Source organism: Myotis brandtii, unplaced genomic scaffold (genome assembly GCF_000412655.1).
Source record: "Myotis brandtii unplaced genomic scaffold, ASM41265v1 scaffold244, whole genome shotgun sequence".
Taxonomy (NCBI): Eukaryota; Metazoa; Chordata; class Mammalia; order Chiroptera; family Vespertilionidae; genus Myotis; species Myotis brandtii.
Window position 1 is genome coordinate 4523075 of NW_005359225.1, and position 9419 is coordinate 4532493.

Sequence of the window (9419 nt, forward strand, 5' to 3'; positions counted from 1 at the left end):
TGTTCGAACAGGCCTTGGGCTTCCATATCCCATACGATGCAGTGTACAGCTAATTTGCCTACAAACGTCAGGTGGTCATAATAATCTGGCCACTCAGTGTATATTAAAGTGAAGCAAACAAAACACAAGCCTATTACGCTTAGTTTTATTTTTTTAAGAATCCACATATATCCAGAATTTTATTTAATGTTTATTAAAGTTTTGTATATTATTTTATATATATTATTTGTATGCATATATTATAAAATATTATAAAGAAATATACTAATAACTTAAATATTATTAGTGGCTGATGTTTATTGGATGCCTTTTTTGTGGCAGGCATTATGTGAGGCTTTAATAACTAAATCTTCACAACTGTGCAAGTAATATAATCCCATTTCACAGATGATGAAACAGAAAATCTGTTTCCTTAAGTAATTTGCCCACTTGGAAGTGGCCCACCACTTCTTTTCACAGATGAGGAGTCTGTGAGGTCAGAAACACAGAGAGGCTTGCCTGGGTCTCAATTTCCTTAGCACTCTTCCAGGCTCAGGGAGATGTTTTCTAGCTAAAGGGAGAACCATTTTTATTTGCCTTTTTGGGAATCCACAAGGTTCCTGAAAATAAACAGTCAAATCTAGATCCCTTATCTGTCCTCCCCCAACTCTCCTCTTCATTGACATTCCTGTTCCCACTTGCCAGCCAAGCCTGGCCTTTCCCTCCTTCCCAAGAACCCCCATACCTGTCAAACTTGGCTTCTCACTGTCCAGACATATAGCTTACTAAATCATTCCTACCTGTGAGCCTTTGCAGTGCTTCCAACTCCACCCCTGTACTTCTGTCTGTCTAGATCCTATTTAGGCTTTATTGCCCTTTCTCTTCCAGAAAGCTCATCCTCACTAGTAGTAATAGCTGTATTTAATACCCACTCTGTGTGAGGCAGAGTATTAGATACTGTATTATCTTCATTCCTTGCTGCAGTATTGCAAAAGAGATTGTATTATGCCCCTTATCTAGATGAGACAACTTGAGGCTCAGACAGATTTAGTGCCCACATGAATTCAAGGTACGTATGTGCTTTTTCTCACTGCAGTTCACAGCTTGTTCTAACCCATGTTGATCGATCTTATCAAAATTCCTGAGGCCTTAAAGTCTGAGCCACACAGTATCATGTTTAGTTTTTACCTCCTTGTCTTCTTCCTCACTTGCTTCATATCTATGTCTCCTCACCTAGGCTGTGCTATCACAGGCTGAGTGGGCACTCAGAAGGCACATAGTACAGATGAAGTCTGGCCAGTTGATTGATTGGTTGAATGAAATCCTGTTTGTTCCCCAGAGGCTACTCAGCAGCAGGGTGCAGCAGCTGGGCAGGCTGTCTGGTCTCCAGGATTCTCCATTCATGTGGATGGGAGCCAGGAGGCTGCATAAGAATCCTCTCTGAGGCTGGGCTGAGGCTTCTATCTCAGAGTCTTTTGTTTGGGGGGATAGCACCCAGGCCTTCTGGGAACTCTGTGTTTGGTCTGTCTTTGTAGATGGACAGTGAGCAGAGACAGGATATGAAACACATAATTAGGGGAGGTCCCTGGAATTTCCAAGGGTTGAGAGGGTTGAGATTCTAGCAGGCTGGGCAGGAACCTTCCCCAGATGGACAGTGAGCAGAGACAGGATATGAAGCACATAATTAGGGGAGGCCCCTGGAATTTCCAAGGGTTGAGATTCTAGCAGGCTGGGCAGGAACCTTCCCAGAACCCATTTGGGCTCAGTCACAGCCCCATCCACCCCCACCTTCCCAGTATGGGTCAGACAGGATCCAAGGCACTTTCGTCTCTGGCCTCATTCAAGTTCCCTCTTTAGATTCTCTGATGGGCAACATCCTGCCAATAGTTGGGCACCTCTAGTTTTAAGGCACTTTCTGCCTCCTGAAGGATAAGAAAACTCTGATTGATCAGCATTTATTCATTCATTTATTCTTTTTCCTTTTGAGAGAGAATTCACATAACCATAAAATTCACCCTTTTATTTTTATTTTTATTTTTTTTGCTCCTCTGTTCTAGAGATTCTTTTTATTTATTTATTTTTTTATTAAATCTTTATTGTTCAGATTATTACATTTGTTCCTCTTTTTTTTACCCCCATAGCTCCCTTCCTTCCAGTTCCCACCCCACCCTCCGCCCTCACTCCCCACCCACTGTCCTCATCCATAGGTGCACGATTTTTGTCCAGTCTCTTCCCGCATCTCCCACACCCTTTCCCCCCGCAAGAATAGTCAGTCCATTCCCTTTCTATGTCCCTGATTCTATTATAATCAACAGTTCATTCTGTTCATCAGATTATTTATTCACTTGATTCTTAGATTCACTTGTTGATAGATGCATATTTGGTGTTCATAATTTGTATCTTTACCTTTTTCTTCTTCTTCCTCTTCTTAAAGGATACCTTTCAGCATTTCATATAATACTGGTTTGGTGGTGATGAACTCCTTTAGCTTTTCCTTATCTGTGAAGCTCTTTATCTGACCTTCAATTCTGAATGATAGCTTTGCTGGATAAAGTAATCTTGGTTGTAGGTTCTTGCTATTCATCACTTTGAATATTTCTTGCCACTCCCTTCTGGCCTGCAAAGTTTCTGTTGAGAAATCAGCTGACAGTCGTATGGGTACTCCCTTATAGGTAACTGACTTTTTTTCTCTTGCTGCTTTTAAGATTCTCTCTTTGTCTTTTGCTCTTGGCATTTTAATTATGATGTGTCTTGGTGTGGTCCTCTTTGGATTCCTTTTGTTTGGGGTTCTCTGCGCTTCCTGGACTTGGAAGTCTATTTCTTTCACCAGGTAGGGGAAGTTTTCTGTCATTATTTCTTCAAATAACTTTTCTCTTCTTTTCTTTTTTTAAAATATATTTTATTGATATTTAACAGAGAGGAAGGGAGAGGGATAGAGAGTTAGAATTTATTTCAGTCAGTGTATGCTTACTTTCTAGATGGTCCTTTATCACACCATCGAGGGTCTCATTAGATTTCCTGTACATCTCATCAAGTTTATCGACAGACTCTAGAAGCCTCTTGAGAGACCTCAAAAGTGTGGTTCTGAACTCAATATCCTCCATTGACAATTTTGTCCTGTTTCTTTGTCTCCGCATTTTTTATGCTTTCTTGGTGCACCCCCTAGTGGTCTTTGTGCACAGTCTTGTTGTAGTTAAGCCTTGATTGTTGTAGTTAATACTAGGGGGATTTGACCTCCAGGCCAACTGGCTGTGAGAATCAGCTGTCAAAATTCACCCTTTTAAAGTATACAGTTCAGTTTTTAGTTTTTTATAAGATTATGCAACCATAACCACTAACTCTAGAACATTTTCATCACCAAACCCCCAAAAAACACCCCAGTCCCATTAGCAGACTCCTTACATTCACTGCTGTGAGAATGTAAAATGGTGTAGCCACTTTGGAAAACAGTCTGGCAGTTCCTCAAAATGTTAAACATAGAGTTACAATAGGACCCAGTAGTTCCACTTCTAGGTATCTGCCTAAGAAGTATGGAAACATACATTCACACACAAACCTGTACATGAATGTTCATAGGAATATAGGGATGTTCCCTTGTTTCCCCCTCCCCCAGACCCTGGCAACTCCTAAGCAACTTTCTGTCTCTGGATTTGCCTATCTCCGCGGTTCTCAACCTGTGGGTTGCACCCCTTTGGCGGTTGAACAACCCTTTCACAGGAGTCGCCTAAGACCATCCTGCATATCAGATATTTACATTACGATTCATAACAGTAGCAACATTACAGTTATGAAGTAGCAACAAAAATAATTTTATGGTTGGGTCACAACATGAGGAACTGTATTTAAAGGGCCAGAAGGTTGAGAACCACTGGCCTATCTGAACATTTCATGTAAATAAAATCATCTGATATGTGGCCTTTTGTGTCAGGTATTCACTTAGCATGTTTTCAAGATTCATCATGTTATAGCAGGCATCTGTCCTTCATTCCTTTTTATGGCTGATAATATTCTCTGTATAGATATACCACATATACATTCATTAATTGATAGACATTTTTGTTTTCACTTTTTGGCTATTAAAACTAATGCTGCTGTGAATATTCGGTGTTCCTATGACCATTTGTGTATAGGTTTTTGTGTGAAGGTATGTTTCCATATCTCTTGAAAAGATACCTAGAGATATCTAGGAGTGGAACTGCTGGGTCCTATGGTAACTGTTTAACATTTTGAGGAACTGCCCAACTGTTTTCCGAAGTGGCTATACCATTTTATATTCTCACAGCAGTGAATGTGAGGGGTCTGATTTCTCCACATCTTTGCCAACATTTTTTAGTGTCTATCTTTTTTATTATAGCCATCCTAGTATATGTGAAGTGATATCTCATTGTGGTTTTGATTTGTATTTCCCTGATGGCTAATGATGTTGAGCATCTTTTTACTAGTATATGCTGATTGGCCATTTCTGTATATTCTTTGGCATATATTCATCCATAAGGCCCATTATGACCAGTATGCCCCATTCAGCATTAAGGAGCGTAAAGTTTGTATCATGATGATCTTTGCCTTTCAAGGAACTTGCCAACTGGTAAGAAAATTGTAATTAGTACATATGAAAAGTTAAGGTTTCATAGACAAGGTGGAATTTAGTCTGGGCCTGGAGGTAGGTAGTATTTGGATACAAGGAGCTTGGTGGAAAGACATTCTGGGCAATTGGAATAATGTAAGCAAAGGCACTTGGTAATTAGAAAAATATTTTATCTTGTGATGAATTCTAAATCAATACAGAGTGGGGCAAAAGTAGGTTTACAGTTGTGAGTACATGAAACAGTTTATTCTTATATTGTTATTTATTAATTATTATATTATTTTCCGTACAAACAACTGTACACGACTTTTGCCCCACCCTGTTTCTGTAAAAGCACCTGGCATGGCACTTGACACATGGTAGGCTGCTGTTATGTAGTTAGGTCCCTTTACAACTCCCTCTTTGGTCCCCACTCTGTCCTCTAGGACTACAACTGCTCCCTTTTCCTGTTCAGACCTTTCAATATTAGGAGACAGAGCTCCAAGCCAAATAAACCTTAGTTCCCTGAACTGTGGTTTCAAGTCTTCTCCCCATCCTACTCATTTTCTAATGAAACGGCCACAGTTTTTGGTACCTCTTCTGAATTGCAGTGTGGCATGACCACACTGTGAGGAGCAGGACAGTGTTCCCTTTATTAGAGATTTTATGGTGCTATTAATATGGTCTGAGCTTGCATTAGCTTTCTTGGCAGCTGCATTGTATTCCTGGGTTTTGTTAAGTTTGCAGTCAGCCCAGACTACTGAGAACCAGGGCTTCCTATACTTCTGTAACCTCTTGGTTGGATTTGTTTAACCTAAAGGCAAGACCACTTTAAAACATTGTATTGCCATGTGAGGAAGAGAGGGAGGGGGAAACGGAGGGAGAGGAGGAGGAGGGATGGATTGGGCCTTTCTCATCTTGAGTCTAGGTGAAGGTCTCTTCAAGGGGAAGGTTCTAGAAAGCAGATATAATCAAAGAATATCTCCGTTCCTCAGATAACTTTCTTTTCACTTAAGGCTTTTCCTTCTTTATCATTTTCTGTTAGTTGGTTAGTCCCATCAGATACATGTCACACACTGGCCCCAGGCTTATATAGGAAAGAGGGAAGAAGATGGGATATGTGCCTTGGAAGGTAGTATGGTTCAGTAGAGGAAGCATGGGCTCCGGTTCTAGGCTGCCACTTACAGGCTATGTAATCTTAAGCAAATCAATTACTCTGTGTAAGACTCAGGCTCCTTCTCTAATCACAGGATCAGATGTGCTCACACATGTTAAGTGCCTGATGCATAGTAGGCTACTCAAGAAATGTGAGCTTTTTTTGAATTCCACCATTCAAAAGTTTTGCAAGACATGAAGAGCCAAGCATGCTGTGTGCTCACTGACCCAGTGCAAACAGCTCTCAGAGCAACTGTGATACTTAATAACTTAAATTTGTGTACTTACTTGTCCTGTTTTCCTATCCCGAATTCAGGCTGGGAGCTCTTTGTAGGCTAGGACCGTATCCAGTTAATCTCAGTGTCCAGCACAGAGGCTGGCTTCAAGAAGAGGCTACTTAAGTTTTGTTACTGGAATGAACCTGAATTAATGAAGGCCAAATCTTTGCCCCCACTGTGTAGGGGGCCAGGTATTGTGGTTGACTTTTGACAATCTATTCTTTACTGAAAGTCTCATGAAATTCTGGAGCTCGGCAGTGGTGGCTCACATGCCAACCCTATTTGAGAAGTTTGAACCCCCTCTGTGTCTCAATGCCATAGTGTGACAAGCTTCCTGGTAGCTGCCCAGCTGCCCTGTACAGCAGCCTAGAGAGCCCTGCTGTGGAGCCAGTAGGTGGCGCCCATGGCCCTTTCCCACACTCAGCTGCCTATGGAGGCCTTTGCTTCTTGTCACCAAGGCAGCTGCTGACCGGGATGTGGCATGTAGCCCTGGGCAGAGGTACCCAGATGAGGGTGCTCTGGGCTACCCCCTCCACTTTCTGGCCTTATATTGTTGGTTTTCGTGTTTTATTGAATCTCAGCCATGGCACACACCCCTTGGGCAAGCAGAGATGTTTCCTAGAAGATCCCAGGAGATCATTAGGGGAATCTGCTTCTAGCCACCCTTTCTGGCACAGCTCATGCCTTTGACTCCAGGAAGTCGTCTCTGTTGCTCTGACCTACACTCATGGTACTTTCCTCCAGGGTCCTTGTTTGTATTTTAGCTGTTTGCCAGATGTGTAGTTGTCCAGTGAACACCTTGAAGTCAAGGACAGAATTCATCGAAGTGCCCTCATTATCCCGATCAGAGTCCTATAATAACCAGTCTCATGAAACGTTTGTGGAATGAATGGGTGAATAACAGGAAGTAGTTCTTCAAAAAATTGTTATCCCAATTGAAGGACATTCTACAAACTAGCCTTACTCTACAAAAATATCATTATTATGAAAATCAAAGAAAGCCTGAGGAATTATTCTAGATGAAAAAAAACTGAAGACACATGCAATGTTTTATTCCAGTATTGATCCTGGCTTATAGCTGGATCATGGGGTGGGGAGATTGCTATGAAGGATCTTATTAGGATTATTGGAAAAATTGAATATGGGCTGTATATTAGATAAACATTTTATCAATGTTAACTGTTCTGAATTTGATCATTATTGGTTAGTGATTGTGAAAGAGAATGTCCTTGAACTAGGAAATATGTGCTGAAGTATTCAGAAGTAATGGGGGATAATGTCTGAAACTAACCCTCACATGGTCCAGGAAAAAATAGGAAGGAGTGGTAAGCACATGAGGCCAAATGAACTGAGAATCTGAGTAAAGGGCATATGAGGAGTTTTTCGGTGCTATTTTTGTAATTGTTCTGTAAGTTTGAAATCATTTCAAAATAAGAAGCTAAAAAAATAATCTATACACTTTAGTGTGTGCCAAGTTCCTGCTAGAATCTATAAGAGAGATGGGACAAAGAATGGTTACACCAACACTGGACTTTATTCCATTTAATTCAGCAGTATTCATTGATGTTCTGTAGCTCCTCCTTGGCACCTTTGAACAGATAGAACAATAGTAACAGTGACAACTAACATTTGGAAAATGTAAGTGCTTTCACATACATTATCTCCCTTGGTCATCTCAACACCCTTGTTAGGTAAGTCTGGCAGACTGATGAGGTTCAGAGAGGTTAATATGACCTGCCCACAGTCACCCAGCCTGGAAGAGACAGGTGCAGGCTCCTATCCGGAGCAGTCTATTCCAAGGCTGATGTTTTCTGAACCTCATCCATATCTGTATGTATAAAAGGAAGAGTTGGATTGGATTGGATTGATGGCTGCAGGTCATTCTTCAAATCCAGTAAGTTTAAAGTGCACATTATACCCTGTGCCTGCACTCATAGGTGCTGCCAGTCCCTTCCCCCCTCACTGCCCACCAACTTCCCTTTCAAGTAGCCCACGCATGAGAGTACTGGGACGGGCCAACTCACTGGAGTGAGAACTTCTAGAGAGCTTCTTAGAGCAGCGGTTCTCAACCTGTGAGTCGCGACCCCTTTGGGGGTTGAACGACCCTTTCACAGGGGTTGCCTAAGACCATCGGAAAACACGTATATAATTACATATTGTTTTTGTGATTAATCACTATGCTTTAATTATGTTCAATTTGTAACAATGAAAATACATCCTGCATATCAGATATTTACATTACGATTCATAACAGTAGCAAAATTACGTAGCAACGAAAATAATTTTATGGTTGGGGGTCACCACAACATGAGGAACTGTATTAAAGGGTCGCGGCATTAGGAAGGTTGAGAACCACTGTTCTTAGAGGAAGGGTCTTGAGCTGAACCTTGAAGGAGAGATGCTCAGTTCAAGTAGTAAAAGCAAAAGGTGCCTGAGAGGCCTTGTGTCTGTGGAGTTAGAGCCCCAGGACCCTGCCTAAAGTGGCTGGCCCAGGCTGGGGTCTGAAGCCGCCTTTCCTACTTTGCCCGCCCCTCCCAGCTCAGCTGACTGGGTAGATGAGGCACAGATGGAGGCTCTGTGTGGATTCTAGCCCCAGGCGCCTTGCCTCTGCTCAGACAGCCTGGCCTGGTGCTGTTATTACTGTAAACAGGACCTTCTGCGAGGCTCCAGCCAGGGTCCTGTTGCCCAGATAGTGATCATGATTGAGTCTGCATGGCTCACTGCTTCCAGGCCTCTGATGCAGGTGGGACAAGGCTCCTAACCCGTCAGCCCCCTCCCCAGCTGCAGCTGAGGGCCCATTGCGAAGGATCCGGAAATCAGTTGGAACAATGCACAATTGAAGTTCAGTGGCCGCTTTGTATTGATTGGTTGTAAAGGAGGAGGAAGAAAAATCAAGTGGTAACTCCCTCTCCAGAGTAAGCAAGCTGGTTAGCCAGAATAACTCAAAACTGCCCCATATCCTTTGTGGGACACTTCCCCTCCCTCCTCCATACAGCAAGCCTGAGGAGCTGTCTTTTCTTTGGAAGTCTTGCTGATGCCCATGTCTGCTAGGAATCCACTTCTCAATTTTTATGCTACACCTATTTAGAATCCTAAGATTTTAGAACCGGTAGGGACTTGAGGGACCATTTAATTCAGTTCCCTTATTTTACTGCAGAGAACAGTAAGGTTCAGAGAGAGTTATCTAGAATCATGCAGCTAGTTACTGAGAGGGTCATGACTGGGCTTCTAGCCCAGGTTTATGTCTCAGTTTCCTCTGCCCTGAGAGTGAGAAGCCGCACCCGCACCTTCTACGTATACACAGGCACCTAAGTTCTTTGGAAGAGTCAGACACGCAAGTATAAAACAAGTAACTTCCAACACAAGACAGACATATTGGTGGACCATGATGCTACTGCGGGAGGGAGACAAGGAAACTGTGAGAACTGTTATACAGGTTAGCA

General features: G+C 42.3%; 1 protein-coding gene across 1 annotated transcript in view; it reads left to right on the plus strand.

Moving 5' to 3' along the window:
* The window catches only part of CLPB (ClpB homolog, mitochondrial AAA ATPase chaperonin), a 148560-nt gene that overhangs the window by 19973 nt on the left and 119168 nt on the right, over nucleotides 1–9419 (plus strand). The window lies entirely within an intron of this gene.